Source organism: Equus caballus, chromosome 3, assembly GCF_041296265.1.
Source record: "Equus caballus isolate H_3958 breed thoroughbred chromosome 3, TB-T2T, whole genome shotgun sequence".
Classification (NCBI taxonomy): Eukaryota; Metazoa; Chordata; class Mammalia; order Perissodactyla; family Equidae; genus Equus; species Equus caballus.
The window spans coordinates 33709156-33733618 of NC_091686.1; positions in this window are offsets into that span (position 1 = coordinate 33709156).

Below are 24463 nucleotides of genomic sequence, written 5' to 3' on the forward strand. Positions count from 1 at the left end.
GAATCTAGACGCCGCCGCTCACGAGCTCTGAGACCTTGGGCAAGTTCCCCAGTTTCTCTGTGCTTCAATGTCTTGATCTGTAAAGCAGGATAAAGATAGAACCCCTCGCCTGGCACTCTCGTGGGATCAGCTGGGTAACCCTGGGGAAGGCCCTTGGAGGGGTGCCCGGCACATGACAGGGGCCTGGGCAGAGCTGCTGCTCCTGCCATGCACCTGCTCTGCGTCGCCGCGCACTCCCGAGAAACAGGCATGTTAGTCCCGTTTTACATGTGGAAACAGAGCCCCAGAGCGTGGCCTCACTCCGCCAGGGTCCTCACTGTGCTGCCTTCTGGCGGCCTGAACCGGGGCCTTGAAGTCCCACCAAGCACCTCTCTGGGGCTCTTTACATTTTGATCCCAGGGCCTCCCACATGGCCCACAACTTGCCATTTAAGATTGCCCCTGGGGGCCCAGCCCCGTGGCCGGGTGGTTAAGTTCGCACGCTCCACTTTGACAGCCCAGGGCTTGCGGGTTCAGATCCCGGGCACGGACATGGCACCGCTCATCAAGCCATGTTGAGGTGGCATCCCACACAGCACAACTAGAGGGACCACAACTAGAATATACAACTATGTACTGGGGGGCTTTGGGGATGGAAAAAAAAGAGGAAGATTGGCAACAGATGTTAGCTCAGGGCCAATCTTCCTCAACAAAAAAAGCGTACCCTAAAAAAGAAAAAAGATTGCCTCTGGACCCCCAGCAGCCAGAACAAATGTCCCCCAGCCCACTCCCAGGGTCTCCGCAGCCGCCACATTCGAATGGCCCCCGATCGCCCTCCCACGGGGCGTTCCTCCTTTGCTCCTCTTCACTGAAATTGCAAACCGCCCTTCAGCCCCGCCAGGGGTCTGCACAGCACATGGCAGCTCGGGGGTCGGTAACCCGGGCTGGGCGCTGGAGAGACACCGACTGATGCTGAGGAGGGAGCGGCCCCTTAATGGTTCTAGCAGATGCTGTGGGGAGGGGGGGCCACAGGCAGCCCCCAGCTGCCCACCCAGAGATAACCCCTGACCCCCTGCCTCTCTCAGTGGGCGAGTCAAAAACTCCAAGCCCTGGGGAGGCCAATAAATCCTTGGGTGTTGCCTTCTCAGGATCCCAGCCTCCCGCTTGGGAGAAAATTCTTAAAAGAACTCTTTGGCTAAACCAGCGGGAAGCCGCTCAGGGTGTGGGTGGGACTGCGGAGAGTCTGGCTTCTGCGTGGTGTGAGTTCCAGGCTCTCGGTGCCGCAGAACCCCATCTGCATTGTGGGGCACAGCCACACAGTGGGACAACGCCACCCAAGAGGGGGCACCCGGGAGCCGGGGAGGGGGCCTGGCAGGTGGGAGCAGCCCTGCCCCGGCTCCCTCTCACTGCCCATGGACATGCCCTTCACTTGCCTCTGGGACCCCTGGGGGCGCAGGGAAGAGAAGAGCTCCTTGGCACAAAGCGGGTTATTAGTTATCCAAGAGAACACCAAGTTTACAGGACGGGGTGGAGCTTTCGTTTTTTCCTTTTAAGGTCATATATTCACACAGTTAAAAATTCAGGGTACAAACAGTATCTCCTTCTCACCTTTTCCCAGAGCCTCCTTTACAAGAGGCCACTATCTAGAGATCGTTTAGGCACGTGAGCATGTAATTATATGCATGTAAGTGTGAGTTTGTACACTCATACATGTAAGTACATATACCCCCACACACATCACATATGTAAAATCTTACTGCTTTTCATTCCCCTATTTTGGGTATCATTCCATATTGTTATATAAACTGCTTTTCCTTCTTTTTCATGGCTGCATACTATTCCCTCAAATGGCAAGTTCATCATCTATTTATTTAACTGGTCCCCAACTGATAGGGCCTTAATGATAAATGTCACTCTTCCCATGGATTCCTGTATTAGGAAGTGTCCATGCTGTGGCCATCTGGGACTCCTGGTCACTCTCAGGTCTTGTCCCCCCTTTTCCCTCCTCCCAATCTCTGCAGTCCCCTCTCTGGGGCCCAGCTCTGGCCTGAGGCTCTGTTCGTGGCTCGGCGAGACTCAGGGTCCTTCTGCATCTTTAGAAGCGCTCCTCTTGCTGACGCTGACCTCCTCTCACACGCAGCGGAGCATTCTCCTGCATCTATGCCAGGAGCACGGGAGGTGCTGGCTCACCCTAGCTGAACGGAGCACAGGAAGAGTAAATCCTGGTGGGGGGACTTCCCTCCGTCTTCCCCACGGACCACAAAGGAGCATTTAGATTTTGTCAGAGGGCACCGCATACGGAGGAAGAGGAAAGGCCTGATGGAGGATTTGGGATCCAAAGATGTGGGGTGGTGTCCTGACCCCCCTGCTTGTTAGCTGTATAACCCGGGCTTCCCCAACCACCGTCAGCAGGTGATGAAGACGTGGCTGGAACCCACCTGGTGGAGAGCAGAAGCCTTTAGCCCCTGCATGCTGAGTCCTGGAGCCAGGTTGCCCCAGGGTCCAAATCCCAACTCTGCTTCTGACAAACTGGGCGACCCGGGCAGGCACTTTCCGCTCTGAGCCTCAGTTTGGGAATAATTAGAATAGTACCTACCTTACGGGCTTACAGGCTTGTTTTGGTGATTAAATGAGGTTAAATGGCATATGTTGGGCCACTCGACATAAACCAGCACACACAAGGGCTCAAGGCATTTTGCTCTCGCTGCTGCCATTGGTGTGCTGCGTGGCGGTTGTCGCCACCGCGGCGGTGTTGTTTCTCCAGACGCGCTGGGCTCCTCTGCACAGCCATCACCCACAGGCTGCAGCACAGTGGTTCGAGACCCCAAGCCCGCGGGGCTCCCGGGGGCAGCACGGCCGGCGGGATTACCACCTCATTGCTCTCTCCAGGTGCTCCAGCCTCCTTGCCTCCCACCGCCCCCACGCGTGTCCTCGCACACTGGAACACACACGATGACTCTTTGCTGGGAGAATCTTGCCTGGAGGCAGGGGACTGCCCCAAGTGACCTTTTGACCTCTCTCCTACCCCTAGCTGCAGGACTCAAGATCACCCAGCATGCACAGGGGCCAACGAAATTAGCCACTCTTTCCGGAAACGCGAGGTTATTCAGCGTGCTACAGCTCCCAGGGGCTCTCTCAGATAAGACTTGCTCCAGGCTCTTTTTCCCCAGGACTTGTGGAAATCTGGGTCTGTTTGACATCAGCTTGTGTCCTCGCAGTCCCACCAATGACCTTCCTTTGACCTCTGGATACTGGCGAGAGAAAACGTCATTTTTCCCCTAACCCATTGAACTCTCAGAAATGACAAAGTGACAGAGGCCAGCGTGGCCTTTGCAGAAGGGCCGCCCGCCCCCGCCGTCACCGTCACCGTGGCTTAGAGAAAGCACCACGCCCAGCCGAGCCCGAGAGCCGCCAGCAGCCCCTCACTGGAAATGAAGCGAGGTCTTCCTGAGGGGGCTTTCTCCTGCGAGGCACCGCGGAGTGGGCAGGAAGGCGGGGGGCGGCCGATAGGACACCTAAAGGAAGGGGAGGAAATGGCCAGCAGAGTCTAGACGCGTTATCTTGCCCCGCGTGCGGGCACCAGCCCCGCGCTCATCCATCGTTCCTGGAGCCGACTTCCTGCCTCAGGATCTGCGCCAATGACTTCACCCTCTTGCTATCTCGACAGCCCCGCTGCTGCCCGCGCTGGGCTCTCAGGAATTAGGGGCCAGATAACAAGTCTAGACAGCTCAGAAGTTTTAAATGGATTATTCTCCAGGGGGAGGAGGAGGGCTAGCGACTAGCTTTGGGGACTCAAATGCCGAAACCCTGGACTGCGTTCAGATTCTGAGTTCGTGTGGGAGGGTCAGGCAACTGCTCTTCCTGCACCGCCCCACACCCCGAGGTTAAAGAAAGTGCCAGTGACAGCCACAGCGCTGCCCAAGGCTGCTGCCCGCCGGCCAGGCTGGAGCCGCACGGCCCACCTCCCTTCTTTCACCCGGGAGGACCCGTGGGGCTGCCTCAGCAGAGCATGAGGAAGCCCTCAGAGCTGGAAAGGTGGGGGTGGCCCCCGACCCTCAATGTGTTCAAAGCCAAAGTAGCAGTAAGCCACCCAGAGAAGGGAAGACAGGCCAAGGCAGATCGAAAGTTCCCCACGTGGTCACTACGCGGGAGCATTAGTTCCTACAGTGAGGGTCTCCGAGGGGCCTCTCGTTGGTGCCCCTGCTCTGCAGGTGACCTGGGCACCGGCCTCCACCTGCCGACTGGGCTCTGCCGACCGGTGCATCCAGCCACCTCACCTGCAGCAGGGCAGTCGTCCCCTCTGGCTCTTTCTCCCACCCTGTGATGGGCTGAATGGCGTCCTCCCCAAATTTGCATGTTCCAGTCCCAAATTCCAGTACCTCGGAGTGTGGCCTTATTTGGAAATAGGGTCCTTGAAGATGCAGTTGGTTAAGATGAGGTCACACTGGCATAGGGTGGGCCTCCGATCCCCGATGACTGTGTCCTTACACAAAGGGGAAATGTGGGCACAGACACGCACGCAGGGGGAACGCCCCGGGAAGATGAAGGCGGAGACGGGGTGACGCAGCTGCAGGTCAGGGAGCACCACGGATGCCAGCCAACCACCCGGCACTGGCAGAGGGGCCCGGCTCAGATTCTCCCTCAGCCTCAGAAGGAACCAAGCTTGCCAACACCTGATCGTGGGCTTCTGGCCTCCAGAACTGCAGGAGAAGAAACTTCCTTTGTTTAAGGCCCCCGTTTGCAGTACTTTGTCACAGCAGCCGAGTAAACTAACAGCCACCCCATCTCCCTGAAGGTCAGGGCCAGGAGGACGAAGGCCTGTGAGCCCCAGGTACGAGGCCTGCCCTGAATAAACCACGCGCCCCAGCAGGTGCTCTCGGGCAGGTGCTCGGACCCTTGACAGCAGATGCTTCCCAGAATTTTCCAGGCCACAGAGCTGCAGAGCCAGCTGCTTTGAGCCAAAGGCATGGAGTGGCTTCCTGGGGACCCAGGGGGGTTTTCTCCAGCTGGGAACATGGCTGGAGCACTGGCTGCTGAGGTCCAGCCTACACCCCTCGGCAGGCATCACCCCGCAGAGAGCCATGGCTTCCTCCAGCGAGCGTCTGTGGCCTTCTGCCCGGGAGCCTTCTCTGCTACCGGCGAGGACTCGGCCTGCTCACAGATGGGCAGGCCAGCAAGGCCAGCGGTCACTGGGCTCGGGAGTGGCCGCCAACCAGTGACAGGGAAAGCTGGTAGGCAGTGTCCCAGCTCCCCTCCTGCTCAGGTGAGAAACTACGGGGGGTGCCCACGCAGTCCCTCAGAGGTCCCCAAGGGAGTGAGCCCCCATGCCTGCAGCGGCCATCCACCAACACCTGCCTGCACATGGAGGCTCTCTCCCTTCCCCCTCTCCTCCCACTTCTCCGTCGCCTCCTGACATCCCCTCCCAAATGGACTCCTGCACTCGAACCTGACCCTGGTCTGCCTGCAGGGGTCCAGACGGCAATGACGGGAAGCTGTAACTCGCAGCGCAAAGAGAGCAGGACGAGGAGACCCATGTTGGCTGGACACTGAGGGACACTGTGTGCATCGAATTCTCTGGGTTTCTCAGGTGGAATATCTGCCTCCAAATTAAAGCCAACCTGATGGCCGAAGTTGCCACTTCTCTCCAGCATCCATTCTCCTTCTCGAGTGATAGCATCGATTGTACCTAGGCACATGGCGGTCCTTCCCGAGCGAGGGCCTACCACCCCAGATGCGTCCTTGCCAAAGTCGCAAGGTCCCAGGTGGGTGTGACTCTGCATCTAGACTCTGGCCAACGGGATGGGGCCAAAGTGATGGCAAGCTCCAGACACAATCCCTCCCTCCTGCCGTCTGGAATGCAGACATGAGGACGGGAAAGCATCCGGCTCCTCCTCCTCCCCCTCCCCTCTTCCTCCTCCCCCTCCCCTCCTCCTCCTCTTCCTCCTCCTCCTGCTCCTCCTCCTCTTCCTCCTGCTCCTCCTCCTCTTCCTCCTGCTCTTCCTCCTCTTCCTCCTCCTCCTCCTCCTGCTCCTCCTCCTCCTCTTCCTCTTCCTCCTGCTCCTCCTGCTCCTCCTCCTCTTCCTCTTCCTCCTGCTCCTCCTCCTCTTCCTCCTCCTCTCTCACACCAAGGAAAGGTGACGTTGACATGCTCTGCAGAGTCTTCCACTGGTTTTCCTCCGTCGAAGCCGACTTCAAAGTCTCTGACCCTAGCAAGACTTGCATCCATTTTCGAGAGCCAAAGACAGACTTCATTTACATTAATCCAAAAATAATAAAGTGAGAGAAGTAAACAAAAGTTGGGAAAGAATACGGGTGGATCCCGGAACCAGCGAATCCAGGAAGCGCTGGGTGAGCTGGGCTCCTTCCAGGAAAGACTAGGATGCGAGAAGCAGCCTGTTCTGATAAAATCTGGAAAGTATGCCTCTCGAGCAGGTGAGAGGTGAGCTGACACATGGTGTGTGGGTCACTGGGAGGCCCTTTGCCCGAACCCACAGGAGCCCCATTTGGAGGAATTTCCTAAAATGACAAAGGGCAGGAACAATGGGTGAGTCAGGTCTTTAACTGCCAGAAATTATCTTGATTTTCATAGCAATGGTGAAGTGTTTAGAAAGTCTGTGTTACATAAAGATAAACTTGTGTGCGGCCGGAGGCTGAGGAGCGGCCAAGCACAGTCAGGAACGTCTGTTCCGCACCGTCCCCCAGGGAAGGGTAGCGGCCTGGTTGTCAGGCACTGACCAGGACTGATTTGTGTCGAGGAGACGGGGGGCGTCCGACCTGAATCCAGCTCAGCCCCCCTGCCCCCCAGGTGGCTGCATGATGGCCAGCTGAGCAGGTGCGTCTCATTGCAGCTGCTCCATGAGCCTCCTCAGCCTTGGAGGGAGGAGCTTGAGGACATTCCTGCCGGAAATGACCGTGCTGACCACACCCCTCTGCCCAGGGCCAAAAGCCTGGGGTCAGGGTCAGACCTGGTTGGAATTCTCGTCCTGATACTCCCTAGCTGTGTGCCCTTAGGCAAGACACTGTGCCTCTCTGAGCTGCATCTGGCACACCTCTTCCAATAACCCCTCTTTTCATGGACACCTGTGAAAACTGAATGAAGTAAAAGAAGTCTGGGCCATGTCTTAGCACCCTGGGCGTATAGGACAAGATGCACAGACCAGGGTGCTTACAAACAACAGAAACGTCTTCCTCAGAGTCTGGAGGCTGGAAGTCTGAGACAAGGGTGCCGCAGGGTCAGGTGAGGGTCCTCTCCAGGCCGCAGACTTCTCACCTGTTGGCTCGTGGGAGGGGCGAGCGAGCTCCCTGGGATTTCTCTCATGAGGGCACTAATCCCATTCAGGGGGCTCCACCCTCTGACCTCTGACCTCTAGATCTCCCACTGCCATCACCTTGGGGGCAGGATCCCCCTTTGACGGAATGCTTTTAACAGGGCTGAGGGGCTGATGAATCTTTCCCGTGTCCCTCCCATCAGGGTCTCCTGAGGGCTCCAGCGGAGCAGGCAGGCGGGGGCAGCTCCTGGTTTCTCCCGGAGCCCCGGGGAGCTGGGAGGTGGGCTGGCGGGGCTGCCAAGGCCCTGTGGTCTCAGGAAGGCCACGGGAGCTCTCTTGGAAGGAGACGGGACGCTCTAGATCAGGAACCGAGGCCAGGGGTGGGGACGGCAGGAGCAGAGCAGGCCCGCTGGTCCCCCCCTCAGGGGCCCTGGTCCAGCCAGGCAGACAGACCCTTGTCTTAGACATCCATGGACAAATCACGGCTGCCCATGGGGGAGGCCCACAATGCAACATGAGCTCTTTCTGGGGAGGTTGGCCCTCTAAGAAGGGACACAGACACTGGACCATAGCAGGAAATAGCTGTGCACAGACGTCCCATCTCCTCTCGCCCCCCTCCCTTCCTGCAAGAGAAGTGCAATAATTGGGCTGATGTGGGCCTGGCGCAGATAGACCCAAGTGTGGAAGTGTAAGGAGGGGTGGTGTGAGTGTGAGGTGCAGTGTGAGGTCGCACATGGTGCCTGGGGAGAGTGTGGCGGTGTGAGATGGTGGGAACAGCCCTGCATGGACAGAAGCAGGAGCCCTGGCAAGGTGGTCACAGGTGAGGGGAAGGAACGCTGATGCTTTCACGGGCGAAGATATCACCGTGAAGCAGGACATGGCTCATTTGCGGGCCCCCTACCAGTGCGGCAGAGTGTAAGCGCATGTGCAGAAGGAAGGCGCATGCCCCCCCCACCCCCCCCACCCCCCCACCCCCCCCCCCCGCCACAGGTTTCCCAGGGGGAGGGTGCGGGGGGAGGAGAGAGGTAGGTGGAGCCTGCCTCTGGCTGCACCTGCCCCCGGAGTGCTTTAAGCAGCAAAATGGAAACCAGATGAACCCGTACGGGGTGTCTCCAAACAGCCAATGAACGTGTGCAAAGGCGGCGGTGTACTGGTCAGCTGGGAGATATATGCAGAAGCCAAGTGGCAGCCCCGCCTCACAGCCCAGCGTGGCTGCAGTGAACGCCCGGACCAGGCGTGGATGTGGCCGTGGACGCGACCATGGACCCGGATCTGGCAGGCGGCCGCCCCTTCGTGTAAGACCTGGCGTGTGCATGTCCCGTGCATCCGCGGTCCCACTTCGGGTGGCAGGCACCGCAGTGGCTGCACCTCCGAGGACCTCCACCACCCCACGAGTCCCGACGGGCCCTGGATGCAGCCCGGCCCTTCGACAGCAGGCCCGACGATGAAGCACGGTCCATCCACACCGTGCCGATGGCCAGAGTGGCGGGCAGGCCTGTCCCGTTGGTGCGCCCGGGAGAGGAAGGAGCGGGCACGAAGTGGTGCATGCTCTTTGCATTTCTGTAGAATTCTGTGAAGTTCAAAAACAGGCACAGCTAATCCACATCTTTAGAGATGGGGCAGCCAGCAGCCTTGGGAGGTCAAGGCTGGAAAGAGGCCTGAGGGGGCCCCAGGGTCAGGTTCCCGTCTCTGTCTGGGCACTGGTGATGGGTGTCTTCACCTTAAAGAACGCCGCATCCTGAACTCTCAAGATCGTGCACGTTTCAGACTATTCCTTATACTTCAATAAAAAAGTTTACTTTCAAAAGAGAAGTTTAAAAATCCAGATGGGGGGTGTGCTCTCCATCACTATTTCCTCGATGCTTGGTATATTTCATGACTTAAATAATTGGATAGGGATGGTGGTTCCATTTTTAATTTTGTGAGGAGCCTCCATACTGTTTCCCATCGTGGCTGAACCAATTACATCTCCACAAAGCCGGGGAAAAACAGATAGGAAGATGTTTGTCAAAGGAGATGTGAGCATTCGAGCTGCCTGTTGAAAGTGTTTTAAGGGCCAGCACCAAGCATCCCCACATGGACCCTTCATGCACGCCGGAGACCACCCCTGAGGGTCAGAGGCTGAGGATGCTGCCTGCCGGGGCTGCAGGGCTGGTAGGGGGAGTTGGGACCCAGGCGAGCCCTCCACTACCAGCCCCCCCCCGACCCCCCGGCCCTCCCTCCGCACCAGGACCACCCCACCGTCACACCAACTCTCTCAGAAAGAGGACAAGAAGAAGAAAAAGGGCTGCTCCCAACCCAAGGGCCTCGAGAGCCCTGGGAAAGGCAGAGAAAGCACAAGCGGCCGCGTTCGAAGGTGAAGGGAAGTGTAGGTTACAATGTAAGGACTTGGGGGAGTTCCGACGGTCATCGCAGACTGATTTGTTCCGGGTCACAGGTTATCAGAGACTGCGCTGGAAGGAGGGAATAAGGAAGCGGCTGTTGTGTGTGGGTGTCTGTGAGCCAAGACAGGAAATGGCCGAGATTTTCTCAGAGCAGCCACGAGGCCACGCCGCGTCTGCCCCTCCTGGCCAGGGTGCCTGGCCCTCTGGACACCCTGCAAACAGAAGTGCAGACTGGGCAAACCTGGGATTCCAGCTCCTGTGTGATCAAATCCATGAGCACCCAGGGCCGTTTCAAGACAAGGACCTCTCTGAAAGGGGGAGCTGTCAGCTGTGCACAGCTCCAGGGTCCCCAGAGTGTGCGCCTCAGCACAGCAGGCCCGGGCGGGCTTCCTGCACAGAACTCACACCCGGACACAAAGGTCAGCGGCCTCATGGGTCCAGGGAGGGCTGCCCAACACCCTCCTCTCAGGAAGTCGCATGAACAAAAGTATTCAGTCTCAGGAACTCCCACCCTCCATCTTTTTAACAGTTTTATTGAGATGTCATTCACACACCAGACAGCTCACCCGTTTAATGGATTTTTAGCATACATGCTCTCAGAGCCACGCAGCCCTCCCCACAGTCGATTTTAGAACATTTTCATTACCCCCAAAAGAAACTCAGTACCCCTCAGGCATCACCCCTAGTCCCCAGCATCCCCCAGTGCTGGGCAACCACTCACCTGCTTTCTGTCTCTGTGGATTTGCCTGTTCTGGACGTGTCATTAGAAATGGATTCATCCTATGCGATCTTTTGCCTCCGGCTTCCTTCGCGGAGCCTGGTGTTTTCGAGGTCCGTCCACGCCGTGCTGTGTGTCCGTGCTCCATTCCTTGTCATGGCTGGCTCATACTCCACCGTGTGGATAGGCCACAGTTCATCTAGCTTTTCTTTTGTGGGTTTTGCTTTGAAATGAGTGCTGTTTTTTCCTTGGTACATCGCCTAAGCTGGCTCTGAGGTGAAGGTACTGTCCTGCATTTCAGATGTTCTCGGGTGTTTTCAGAAAGGGGTCGGGAGGTGGGTGTGCTGCCCAGCAATATTCCAGAAGTTGATTGGTCTGGGATCGTATGCTGGCACTAGAGAGATTTCCCACGTGTAGCTCCTCAGTTGCCAACAATGTTATGAAGCAGACAGAGCCGCCATCCCCATACCTCGCTGTATAGATGGCAAGGCACCCAGAGCATCCCCTGCCTGACGATGCTGGAGTGCAGGGCACCCTCCCCTTCCATGGGCCCTGATGGCTCCCCTGGTAAGTCCAGAAGGTCGTCCTTCCCCAGGGTCACATCACGGATGCCTGACCATTTTCTCACTAAGAATGCCCCGGGTGCAGGAGACAGACTCGTGGTTCTGATGGAGCCAGACTGAGCTCATGTCCCTTTCATGGCCTCCCTCTCCTGACAGTGACTTTGCCCTCCTTTTTCAGCACCAAGGGCATCACAGATGCCAGAGCGGCTTCCGCACCCCAGCTCCGTCTGGACCGGTGCGGTGCAGATGTGTAAGGCTCTGCTCTCTCAATTCCTGGACACAGGACCGTGCTCCCGGAGAAACCTCGCCGTCCAGGGCGTGGGCAGCAAGAGCCTCATCACTCTTTGGATACATGTGGTCCCTTATCGCTTGTACCTTCAAAGCAACCGTGTTTGGGAGCCAGATATTTTTCATAAATAAATGGGGTCAAAAGCTGATAAAAATCAACACATGTGAAACAACGAGCCGTTCCGGGTAGGGCATTCCAGCGGATATCTTGTGGCCTGCGGGTCCCTTTGAAATGTCCACAACAACACAAAGGCTTGTTTTTCCACCCAAAGCAAATGGAAATACTCACAGGAGGGCAAAACCGAATGTCGTGTGGAGGCTGGAGCATTTCAGGAGCCCCTGGGGACCAGGAGAGTCCCATCTCTGCTGTGGCCGTCCGCGGGATGAGGGGTCCCCATGGTGTGTGGGAAGATGGGAGGCTGTCCTAGGGCCGGAGAGTTTGTGAGAAAGAACTCAGAGCATGAAGAGACTGGTTTCAGGGGCCAGAGGAACCTGGGCTTGATTCCTGGTACCATCGCTTGTCTTTCCCTTGCAGCCTCAGTTTACCTGTTGGCCCAATGACTAACAGCTGCCTCATAGGGGTGTTGAGAGGGTAGAAGGAGTTAAGGCTCGTGATTAAGTCCCACCCTAGAGCGAGGTCTCCGCATTATTGATCCTTCCAGAGCAGAAACGAATGAATTATGAGTCCTTTCCAAATAGCTTGCTTTTCATCTGTACCGTAAACTCCATCATCGCTCCATCTCACTTCTGCTGTTGCTTCCAGCCATTTTCAGAACCAGCGAGTGATACCCAGGTAACTTCTAAGGGCCCTGAGGGTGAGTCTTTTTTCTCCAACTAATTGTAAGGCACTGGGGGCAGGGGCCACGGCTGGCACCCCTTCTGAGCCCATGGTGGATTTTTATTAAATGGTAACCACTACTGAGCAGACTTCCTTTTAGGGGGACTAACATGTTTGGGACTAAGATAGAGGTGGTCATTGCACAACACAGTGAATGCACTAAATGCCACTGAATTTTTCACCTTGAAATGGGTAGTTTTATATTATGTGAATTTCATGTCAACAAAAAAAAGAAACAAAAAGGGAGAGGCTGATGTGTAGATAGAGATCCAGATGGAGATATCCGTCCATCCACCAAGGAAAGAGAGGAGCCCCAGCATACGAACAGGCGCAGTTTGCTCAGAGCAGAGAAGTGGGCTGAAGCTAGGAGCCCGTGGAGCAGCTTTTCACCCCCAACTGCGTCAGAGTCTGGGCTCCAAGCAGCACGCCCTTGCACAGGGGAGACCAGCAGTGGCCAGGCCAGTCTCGGAAGTCACAGAAGGGACTTTCCATTTTGTCCTGAGAGGGTGGAGAAGTTGTTGAGGCAGGGTCAGGTTTGTGTTGTGAAAGGAACCTTCTTGGGAGAATGAGCTGTAGGGATGAGAGACTGAGCAAGAAGACCAATTAAAAGATGGGGTCAACAGAAGTTTTCATTGAAGTGCATGAAAATTCCTTTTCATGAAACTTACGTTCACACAAAAACTTGTACGTGAATGTTCAACAAAAGCTGGAATGTCTTTCCATAGGCAAGTGGTTAAACAGACTGTGGTACATCACAGTATGGAATATTACGCAGCTGTGAAGAGGAATTGGTACATTAAGTAATTTAGATGAGTCTCAAGAAAATTATTCTGAGTTAAAGAAAAGCCCATCTCAAAAGGTTACATACAGTGTGTTTCCATCTATATAACATTTTCGACCTGACAAAATGATAGAGACGGAGAACAGGTTAGAGATGGCCAGGGACCAGAGGCAGTGGCTGTGGCTATGAGAAGCTAGCACAAGGGATCCTGGTGATGGAGCTGTTCTGTGTATTGACTGCGGTTGTGATCCCATGAATGTACCCAAGTGATAAAATTGCATAAGACAGAATACTCACACACATGCACGCGCACACACACACACACACACACAGATGAGTGCATGTAAAACTGGTGAAATCGGAATAAAATCGATGGGTTGCATGGACGTCAGCCTCCTGTTTATGCTAGTGGGCTATAGTAAGGCCGGAGTTCCGATCGGGGGACATGCGATGAAGGGGGCCTGGGATGTCTCTGTATTATTTCTTACAACTGCCTGTGAATCTACAATTATCTCAAAGTGAAAAGTTTTTTAACAAAAGTGAATTGAATGCCACAAACAACGCATTAAAAAAAAAGAAGATGGGGTCAGTGGGTGGGAGATGGTGACACCTTGGGCTGCAGGAGAGATGGGAATCTGTGGGGTCCCCGAAAGTGACCCCCCAGATAAGTCACTGCTGCTTCCGAGCTGCTGTGACGCCCCGTTCTCCCTCCACAGGGCAGGGATGGTGCCAGCAGGGCCTCTCGGCCTGGGCTGCCCGTCGGGGTCACGGGGGCTGAGGACTGCATGGGCTTCGGGTGGGGCTCGGGCATTGGCATTGTTAGGAGCTCCCCGAACGGTGTCGGTGGGCAGCCAGGGGTGGGAGACGCCCACAACCCAGCCAGGCCTCGTTCTTCTGGGTGGGAAGAAGTGCTCATCTCTCAAACCAAGGGAATTCAAGGCCGGGGAACATGTCAGTGCCCACAGAGATGTGGCAAGTTTCATGTGGGCCTCTCTGGAAATTCTTTTATGCTGCCTGTTCTCCCACCATTTTCTCAAGGCAAAAATAAATTCCAACATCCTCGTTTGTGTCAAAGTGATGCCCCAGAGACAACCAGACCAAACCCCCCATCCAGGAGTGGAGGTGTCCAATACTTCAAGCAAAACGATTCAGAGCTGTTTCTGTAATGTGACTTTGAGTGGATAATGCAAGGCTACGGCGGAGCCCAGACAATCTGCGTCACTGAAGCGAGGCCAGGCGGTGGCCTTGCGATGGAGGGAGGCGGCCCCGGGAGCAGGGACAGACTCTGGCTTCGACAGGCCAGCGCCAGCTTTGGGAGGAGAGGACTGGCCTCGCCACCCACCCATGCTGATAACCGCTCGCGTGCGTGCCATGTCGTCCCTGGTTCTGATGCTCCTTCCGAATCTGAATCTGCCGTGTCGGGCTCAATGCCAAGGAAACTTTAACTCACCTGAACGGAAGGTCTGGCCTGCGTCCCCCTGGAGGCCGCGAGCCCCCTCGCTCAGCCTCCACAGGCCCAGCACATGTCTTCATAAGAAATACCTCACGGCACGTGTGCTCCCCTTGTGGGGAAAGGGTACCGCTCTCTGGGTCGAGGCAGCCAGCACTCACCTCTGAAGTCCTCTAAACCTCCGGCCTGAATTGTCAGAAGATTCTTCCAAGCCGAGTGGTCCACTTCTGGTTTTTAGCGGCTCTGTGAGCCCACTTGAGCTGGATGCAGAATTCCACGCGGGAGGCCATTTGCCTGCAATGAAAGTCCATCAGCTTTATCGGATTCTCCCAGGAATCTCTCCACCCCAAAGCTTGAGACTCAGTGTCCTAAGCTGGCCCAGCCCTCCACCGCCCTGGCGGCCTGCACAGGGCACCCGGTCACCCCACTCTTTGGGCTTTGAAATATATATGTTTTCCTTATTGCAAAAGTGATACGTTCTCCTTCCGGAAAGGCGAGAAAGTCCAGATAACACTGTGATCTCTGGATTCAAGGCCCCTGATGCTAAAACTCGAGTGAGATGATGTCTGCAGCCTCCCACTCCCCAAACCCCCAGAGCTGCCAGCATCCGAGATAAAGCCCAGATCCCTGTGCCGCCCGTGGACCCGCAGTTCCCTCACTCCCCGTCCGGCGCTGGACACCTATTAGCTGCTCTATAAAAGTCTGTATAATAAACAGAGTGTTTCCAGGCTGGCCAGAGATCAGACCTCTCACTGCCGATAAAGAGAGATGGAGCCAGAGGACAAAACTCGACCATTAATTTATCTCATTCTGCATCCAGCCCACTGGAATCATGACATATTTAGTGATTGCCGTCTTGGTTGGATCCCCCAAGCACACGTGGGGTCATGAAAGACGGGATTTGGGTGCAGACGAGCTATTTTGGAGGTCAATTCGGGAAGCAGCTGGAATGGGGAATGTGACCGGGAGGGAGGAAGCCAAGCCAGAGGTGAAGAGGTTACCGCTGGATCCTGTTGGGGACCCTCACGGAGCCATTGGGAGAACCTTGGAATTGCCCTCCTGAGGGACAAGAGAGTGGGGGCATCTGCCGCCTTCTCCCATCTCTCACTGGTGGGGACCACTCAGGGCACTGACTCCCTGCAGGGTCCCACTCTCTGAGCCAAGAAGGCTCCCGGGCGGAGAGGAGCAGGTGCTTCAAGAAGGAAGCTGTGAGTGAGCTCGGGAACTGTCTGCCCAGGCGATGGGTGACTTCTGGAGAGGCCGACAGGTGATCAGATCACTAACGGTTCGCTGTGGGTGTCTGCACTGCGCCGTACTCTCTGCTAGGAGCTGTGCCTGCATTTTCCATTTTCTCATTTCATGTCCACCGCACCCACAAACCGGGACCCTCGGCTCACCCCCACTGTGACAAGGAGACGCTGAGGCTTGGGGAAGCGGAGGAGTTCGCCTGTGGTCACTGAGCAGCTGGGAAACAGCACATTCAAACCCCTTTGTGTCCAATTCCAAGTCCCACGACCTTAACCACCAAGCTGGGCGCCTCCCTGAGGAAGCGGACTGGATGCCACCTCTCTCGGGGCCCGGGTAGGGCCGGTGGTGGCAGCAGGGGAAATGCTGAGTCACAGCACCTGAAATTCTGCTGATCTGATCTGTCCCAACACTTTTAGGAAAAACAACACCCCCTCTTTGATCAATGTCCAGGTCCACAACGGGCTCAGGTTCAAAACCAACACGTTCCCAAAGCGTGGAGGCCCTTGGGTTCTGGGAAAGTGGGGAGAACAGGCTTTATTTTCCTGGAGTTTATTTAAGATTTCCCTTCCCGAGGTTGCCCAGCATCCTTGAGAGAGGCCGCACTGTGGCGGATCCCTGGACCGCGAGGTGCCGCCGGCCCTCGTCAGCCCACAAACGGCCGGACGCCAACCTTTCAGGAGAAGCTTGATGAGGTGCAGAGTCCAGACAAAGACCTCAGTTTCCCCATCTGCAGATCGGGCACACCGGTTGCTGTGGAAGTTGCCACCAAGACTGGCTGTGCTCACATACTGGCAAGAGGGAGAGAGCGGACACGAGGCACCGAGGCCCCTGAGGACACCATGGTGATGGGATAGCAGTCATCACAGACACTGAAGCTCTGAGTCCAGCTGGGACACCAGACGTTAAATCCACATCTCTGAGCGTGAAGAGAAGGGCTTTGAACAGGAGGCCGTGGAAGCTCAGCAGAGAGCATTGACCTCACCTGGGGGCTTCTCGGTTACCTCCAACTGCAGGAGTGCCCACTGACCAAGAGGCAAGGCCGTGGGGCCAGCAGCCTCGCTCCGGAGCCCTCGCTGTTAGCCGCCAGGCCACCCTGCCTTCTCCTGGTTTTCTTGGCCAGAAGAATGTCTTAGGCTGAAGAGGACCTTGGAGATTCTCCATGCAATACCCTCCTCTCTCCTCTCAGGCATTGGTGGACGGCGAAACTGAGGCACGGCGCAGTTAGGCAAAGTGTTTGAATCCACAGGGTGATCGGAAATCCCCTAAAGCAGGTGTACCCCGGTCTCCTCCCTCGGGGCTGACAGCCTCTTGAATTCTCCTTGAAACGCGGCAGAATGAAAAGTGCACGCAGGGAAGCAGCCCAGAATTTTTGCTTTATTTTTGCTGAGAAAGATTTCATATAGGAAGTTGGGAGGTAAACGTATGCACCATCAGCGCACATGCACTCTCTCTCCAGGAGGCAAGAGGCCAGCTCTAATGATAATACATTTCCTGAGAACTTTCCACTCGCTCCGAAACACTTCTAATTATGTCTGGAGTCTTTCCTTCCTATCCCACAGGATGAGCTGCAATATGCTGCTCCGGTGCCTTATCTCCTGCGCCGCAGCCTGGGGTTGTGCCAAGAGCTGTGGACTCAGAGCAGGGGGGAATCCTGGCCCCCCAGCGGGGCGACCCTGGCTGATCATCCTCCGACCTGCGTTTTCTCACCTGCAAAGCAGAGAGAGCAAGGCCGGTTTCCACACGCAGGTGTCACTGGAAGGACTCAATGACACGGTCGGTGGAAGTCCTGCAGCCCGCCGGTGGTCCACGAGCACCAGCTTCCCTTCACTGTGGGTCCGAAGGAGGGAGGCAAAGAGGCCGCCTCCTGCCCCCACTTTCTTTACTGCCCTGAAGCTCTGATGATTCTTTAAGGGGCTCTCGGGATTAAGAGCAGCTGCCTTCTCTTTCCTAAAGCCAAATGCTTCCTTAAAAACACATGAGCATCTGGGCCAGTGTTTGGCCCATCTGGTTTCAAAACTCACGGGGTGTCTCCAACCATCTCACAGGGCTCCATGCAGTTCCCAGACCAAAACAGAACTCGCTCTACTCCTCGTAAATGATGCTGCGGATTATAAAATGGACACATTGTAGAATAACTTATATATTACATTGTATCTATTACTTTATATTGCATTATTCTGTAACATTTATAATACACAATGTTGTGCTTTCCATATGAAATAAGGAGGTGATGGTGGCGTCATGGACAACAGGTGACCGTGTAGCAAGAACTCAGGGACGGGAAAGCCACTCTTGAGTTAGCATCTCAGCCCTGACACCTGGACTTGGCCATTCCAAGCCTGTTTCCTGATCTGTCACGTGGGGACAAGGCCCTCATGGTGACATGGCTACTGGGCACCGAAGCTCCATTGATCTCACGGAGCAACAGCTCTGCACAGACGGCGAGTCGGGGGCCGGCAGTGGGGGCATCGTGGGCACTGGACTGTGAGGCCTTCAGTCACTCTCGGGGGAGTTACTCTGTCGGTCCCTGGGCACAGATGAGGAAGCCGAGGCAGGGAGAGGTGAAGTCTCCTGTCCACAGTCATGGGACCAAGAAGAGAAGGCTCTGGAATGCTGTGTCCCCAAAGCCCATGACTTGCAGGTCTGTGGTCAGAGTCGAGGATCTGTGTTTCTGTCTGTCCCTTCCCATCCCGCAAACGCAGCTCCCAACACAGCTCCACGCTGGCGCGTCTTTTCCTCCCCTCTTCCCTGCCAGGTCCGGCCCCGAGTGACCTCTCACCCACTCTCTGACCGCGTCGGGGGAAAGTGCGCCCCCACCCGTCCAGAGGCAGCCCTGGCCCTCCACGGCCTCCTCAGACGGAGTCTGTGCTCTCTGCTCTTGGGTGGCGGTGGGCCTCAGAATCTGGCCGCCCAGGTGGCTCTGAAGGGATGGTAAAGAGTCTGCTCTTTAGCAAGTGTCGTTTTACTGCCCCAGGACTGAGTTCCAGGACTCATTCCCCTGGTCTTAGTGGTCATGGTGTCCCAGGGTCTAGCACTGTGCCTGGACGAGGCCGGCAAGTAGTACAGCTTCACTGTGGCTGTGGCATCAGGCAGACCCACAGTAAGTGTACCTGGTCACCGGCTGGTAGTGGCGCCTCAGGCAGGTTACCTCACTCCTGCGAGCTTCAGTTTTTTCATCTGTAAAATGGGCATGATTTTAAAACAGCCTCTGGCTCACTGGGCTCTTGGGAGGATTAAACAGAATGTACAGGGCAATTAGCACAGTACCTGGATCATAGCAAATACTCAAGAAATGATAACTATCACAATAACCATCACCACTATCGTCATCACCATCATCATCGCCACCAGCATCACCATCACCATCATCACCATCATCACCATCATCACTATCGTCACCATCACAATCACCATCATCATCACTATCATCATCATCATCATCATTATCATCATCATCATCATCATCATCATCACCATCATCACTATCGTCACCATCACCATCACCATCACCATCATCAACATCACCATCATCATCATCATTACCATCATCACCATCATCATCATCACCATCATCATCATCATGATCATCATCATCACCACCATCATCACCATCATCATCATCACCATCACCATCACCATCATCATTACCATCATCACCATCATCATCATCACCATCATCATCATCATGATCATCATCATCACCATCATTCTCACCATCATTATCATCATCATCATCATCATCATCAACATCATCACCATAATCACTATCATCACCATCACAATCACCATCACCATCATCAACATCACCATCATCATCACCATCACCATCATCACCATCACCACCATCATCACCATCAGTATCATCATCATCATCACCACCATCATCATCATCACCATAATCACTATCATCACCATCACAATCACCATCACCATCATCAGCATCACCATCATCATTACCATCATCACCATCATCATCATCGCCATCGCCACCACCACTTCCTCTGTAGACGCTTTGCTGAGACAAAGTCTTATTCTCATGTCAGCCACTGCAGCCTCGGTTTACAGGGGGTTGAGAAGCAACCCAAAGCATATCTGAAATCTGGTTTCCCCAGCCTCGCCAGGATGCTCAATTTAGCTAGCCCACTTTGACAACAGCATGACAGAGGCAAGAGTCCCAGAGAAGGGCCAGTGTCCTACCTGCTCCAACCCCTGGGGGTCCTGCCACACAGTCTGGAGCAGGTAGGTAGATTCCAGTGACACCACCCTCTTTGCCTCTCCACCACAGAGATCCCCAACCGGCCAGTCCAGCCGGGGCATGGGGAGAATTACTCACTCCGGGGCCTCCTTCAGGACCTGCCCAGGAAATGAAAGTCACTTCAGAGGCTCCCGTCCAGAAATGGAACATTTTCTTCCCGCTGTGAGCTCAGTGTGTGCTCCACCAGGCTGAGAGGCCACGCCAACAGCCTGTGGCGGTGTCAGGAATGCGCAGATCCCTGAGTGGGGAAACGAGAAGCAGGGATGTGCCCGCATTTCTGATGACCGGAAGCCAATGCTGAATGTCTCCACTGAGGTGAGGGCTCTTGGTGCCCTGATCCCTGAAGAATGTGTGGGACGGGGCAGATGCTCTCAACTTGTTCCCTGCCCTCCAGAAGCCACCTTCAGCATGGGGCTTATGTCATTCTTGGCAGAGCGTGTGGCAGGCTTCTATGAGTGATTCCTTCCCAAGAAAGTGGTTGTTCTACCTGTTTCTCTGATGAGCCACCCAAGCCCAGTCATGCCACGTGCCACGCCAAGAACTAGGCAAAGCATGAATCCAGTTTTCTGAAATATGTGATGGCTGACATTTGCTGAGGGTGTCTCTAGACCAAGCCTTCGGCCCATGGCTTCACACACATTCTTGTGTTTGTTCCCCATAACAACCCCAAAGTTAAAATCTTCAGTATCTCCTGTTTGTGGTTGAGGAAGCCAAAGGGAGGCACTGGTGGAGAAGTGCAGGGCAGGAGCAGGGGAAACACAGGGTATCACTACTTCCCTCTCTCTGCTCATCTCCTTGGTGGCTCCAGCTCCTGCGGGAATGGCCCTCCCTCCATGGTCCCTGTCCCACCGGGCAGGACCTTCAAGGTGCCAGCTTTCACTAGGTGGCCTTAGCTCCTGGGTTCCATGATACCCTCTCCTCTTGCATCCTTCCAGCTCAAGCATCCTAGTGACTTTCTGATCATGCCAATCCCTGTGTTTGACATCTCCCCTCACTCATCACCTTAAAACCACATCCCTGTATTAAATCTCTCTGCGTGAAACACCTTGAGTGGCTCCTCTCTGCAGAAGGGACACAGTGCTCCTGAGAAGAACGGGGTCAGGGAACACAGATACGCAGTACATACACCACACCACACACCTCGGGGGTGTTAGCTCATCTCACCCTCGCAACCACGCTCCAAGGGCATACTGTCGTTAGCCCCCTTTTACAGAGGAGGAGAGTCCAGCTTCCGAAGGTTCACGGACTTGCTCATCTGGGAGGACACAGAGGAGTTCCAAACCTTGCTCCTCTTGGCACCAAATTTGGAGCCTTTGCCCCACCACTGACGTGAATCCCTGGCCTCCCCAGTTCCCACCTACTGCCTCACGGCAGGTGTGACCTGTACGCGTTCTCGCACCTGCAAGGGGCAGCGCAGACCTCGGGCCATGGGAACATCGCTCAATACCGTGTCCTACTGCTTGGGATTCTGAACGCTTTTGAGCTCCTGGGCCTCCCATGGCCGCACCGTGCGGCCCGAGCAGGACGCCCTGGGCCAAGCGCTGCCCTGGCAGGCCCAGATTTATGGCGTTGTTATTACTGTGTTTTGGAGTTTTTACAGCCCTGTGCTCCCTGGAGAATCCCAGCGCTTTCTCTAGGACGTATCAGTCAGACGGCGGCGGAAATATCCAAAATGCTGGGAACATCCTGTGTCAGAGGGTCTCCCCCAACCCCCAGGTACCGGCGGCCTTTTGTTTGCAGCCAGAGGGAGGAGGAAACTGATAAAGGGCAGGAGCTGCGGGCAGGCCAGCAGCCGGCACCTCTGCGCCCTGGTCTGTCCTCCCCGTGACAATGTCCCCCGCTTCCTGACCAAAACACTCATCAGTGCGGCCTCTGATGTGTAGCCAGCGCGCCCGCCGAGCAGCCCTGGCAATCAGCCGCTCCCTCGCCCGGCGGGCAGACTGCTGACTCCGCAAGAAGCCACCGCGCTCACCAGTGGGGTCCCGCGGACTCCTGCCGCCTGGAAAACAAGGCCCCATTGTCCCCTCTGCCCCTCCCCCACCCTCCCCTCTCCCAGAATCCTCCGGGCCGCGCACTGGGAGATCAGCCTAAATTCTGAGGGGACGGGGTGGCAGGGGGAGCAGCCCAGACAGCAGGAGGAGGGAGAAGAGGAGCACCCGGCCCGGATTACAGTGTGAGCCTGTGAAAAACACAGAAATAATCAATAACGACCACAATATAGAAAGGTCTGGAGTAGGATCAACTAAAGGGTTAAAGGGCGGTTGTCTCTGATTGGTGGGATCGATTCATTTGTTTTCTTTTAGACCATTCTGCATTATCAACAAGAATGTTTAATGAGCATCTATCACTTTTTAATAGAAAAATTGGAGTTGCTCTAATTTCAGAAGTGTCACGCTGATTGTTTCCTCTAAGTTTCCTTAACTCAAGCCAGTGAAGCCAGGAGCAAAAAGCTCTCTGGAAGGAGGGAGTGCGTAAAGTCTGCCCAACCTGGGGTGTGAGGGAGACGGCTTCTTGGTCCCTCCCTGAGCCCTGGTTCTAGATGCTTCCTCGTCCTACTTGGAGGAAGGAATGGCTCTTAGGGGACCCCTGCCCTGAGGCCATGGCCCCTTTGCAGTCACAGCTCTCGTGGAGCCCCCAGGCCCGGAGCAGCAGACCTGAGACCAGCCAGGCAAGGGGCCCAAGGCTCTTGGGAACCCCCAGGCCAGGCCTCGTGGAAAGCCCGGCACCTCGTCGGCCAGCAGCCCCATGTCCACCAGCTTACCCCCCGGGCTCTGCAGTCACGGGCCCAGCCCTGGAGTGGGCAGCAGATGGACCGACGGGAACAGAGGCACCAGACCCCCAGCTCAGCCTCCCGCCTCCTAAGGAGAGGCCACCCAGAGATGGGGCCCCGGTGTCCCACCCTGAGAAACAAATGTGACCTGTCCTCTGACCTCCAGCCCACACCCGTCTCCCCTCTGACCCGCCCCCAAATCCAGGCCCCTGAGTCCTCCATCCAGGCAGCTGCCAGGCAATGCCTGTGCTTTCAAGGGCAGGTTTTCGGCTTCCCCAGTGCGGGCTGCTGCTAAAAATACCCTGTTATTGACGGGCGACATGTGGAAGGCTGTTTTCAGTGTCAGCAAAGCACAGTGGAGCCAGTCATAATTTTGGCGATAAGGGGCAGAAGAAACACCCCTGTGGGGACAGATGTCCCCAGGTCCAGATTCCAGTCTGACCGGGGCTCCGAGTTGGAGCATGGCATCTCTGAGGACGAGCTGCATGCAGGTCGGGCTTCCCTCCGTGTAGAATTCTCCCCTGAAGCAGCCTCCCACAGGCCCCGGAAAGTGTGCCTTCCATGGCGGCGAATTCCCCAATCCTCCGAGCAGAGGCGTGCACCCACACTTCACCTGCTTCATTTCATTGGTGTCACCCAACAGCATCGTGCGTGAGGAATTACGGTTTCCGTTTGAGAGAGGGAAACTGAAACTACGCTTGTTCCCAGCTCAGAGGCTTTGCAATTGCTGCTCCCTCTAACAAGAACACTTTTCCAAGTGATCATGATACAAAGGACCTGTGAGTCCAGCCCTGCCTCCATTTAAGAACTCTGGCTGCCCTAAGCCACCAAGCCAGAGGGACCACATCTCAAGAGAGACACCTGAGGAGCCCCAGCTGCCCCAAGGTCCAGCTGTTTGAGTCCTCCCAGCTCAGATGCTGGGAGAAAGGAAGGCTTTGCGATGACCCCCTGCCTATGTGACCACAACCATGAGAGAGAGCCTGAGTGAGCCCCGCCTCGCTGAGCCCGGCTGTCCCTGGATCACCGGGCCACTATTTTGGGGGTAGGGGGCGGTTGTTACACAGCAGTAGCTGACTGGAACAGACTCACCACACTGAGCCTGTTGGGCTCGGTGCTCTGTGGGGAGAGGGCGTCCGATGCTGACAAATCGCTGCAGACACTCACGCCCCAGAGGCGTCTCCCGCAGCAAGAGCGTTGTGGAGACCATGGCTTCCCTCTTCAGCAGCATTTCAGGAAAGCACCAAGGGACGGGGCTGTGGGAAGGATGGTGACCCTGGCAGGAGGGCCTGTATGACTCTCCAGAGGGTGACAGAACAGGGAGGGAAATAGCAGCCCACTTTTCTACTTGAATCCACAGAAGCTTCCAAGAAGGAAAAGAAGGCAGGAAGGGCAGCAAGAGCGGCCCAGAGGCTGGCGCCGGAACCTCGCGTGCACCGCCCCTCGCTTCTTCCCACAATCCCGTGAGCGAGGCATTGTCGGAACCCTCCTCTGGAGAGGAGACCCAGAGACACGGAGTCAGGTGTCTGGGGCACAGCGCGGAGCCCCCAGAGCTCGACTCGGGCCAGGCACCTGACTCTGCTGTCTCTGTCAGTAAGAAAACCATGGGCCGGGGAAGGAGAGGGGAGAGTGCAGGACCTGTGAGCGAAAACAGTGCTCCAGAGCCAGCCAAGAAAGACAGTAATGATGAGAATGCTGGATTTTGTTCTCGTTGGGTTCAATATTTTTCCCCAGTTGAACACTCTGGAAATATGTGGCAGGCTTCAGGAGGCAAGTATGAGGAGATTGGGCGGGTGGGTTGTGGGAGCCAGGGGTCCAAGTGGTCCCCTGCCACAGAGAAAAGAGTGAGACGGCACACTTGGGTTCCATCCCTTCCCGTCATCCGGTTGTGCAAACTCGAGTCTGGTTCCAGAGCGGGGGAGCGG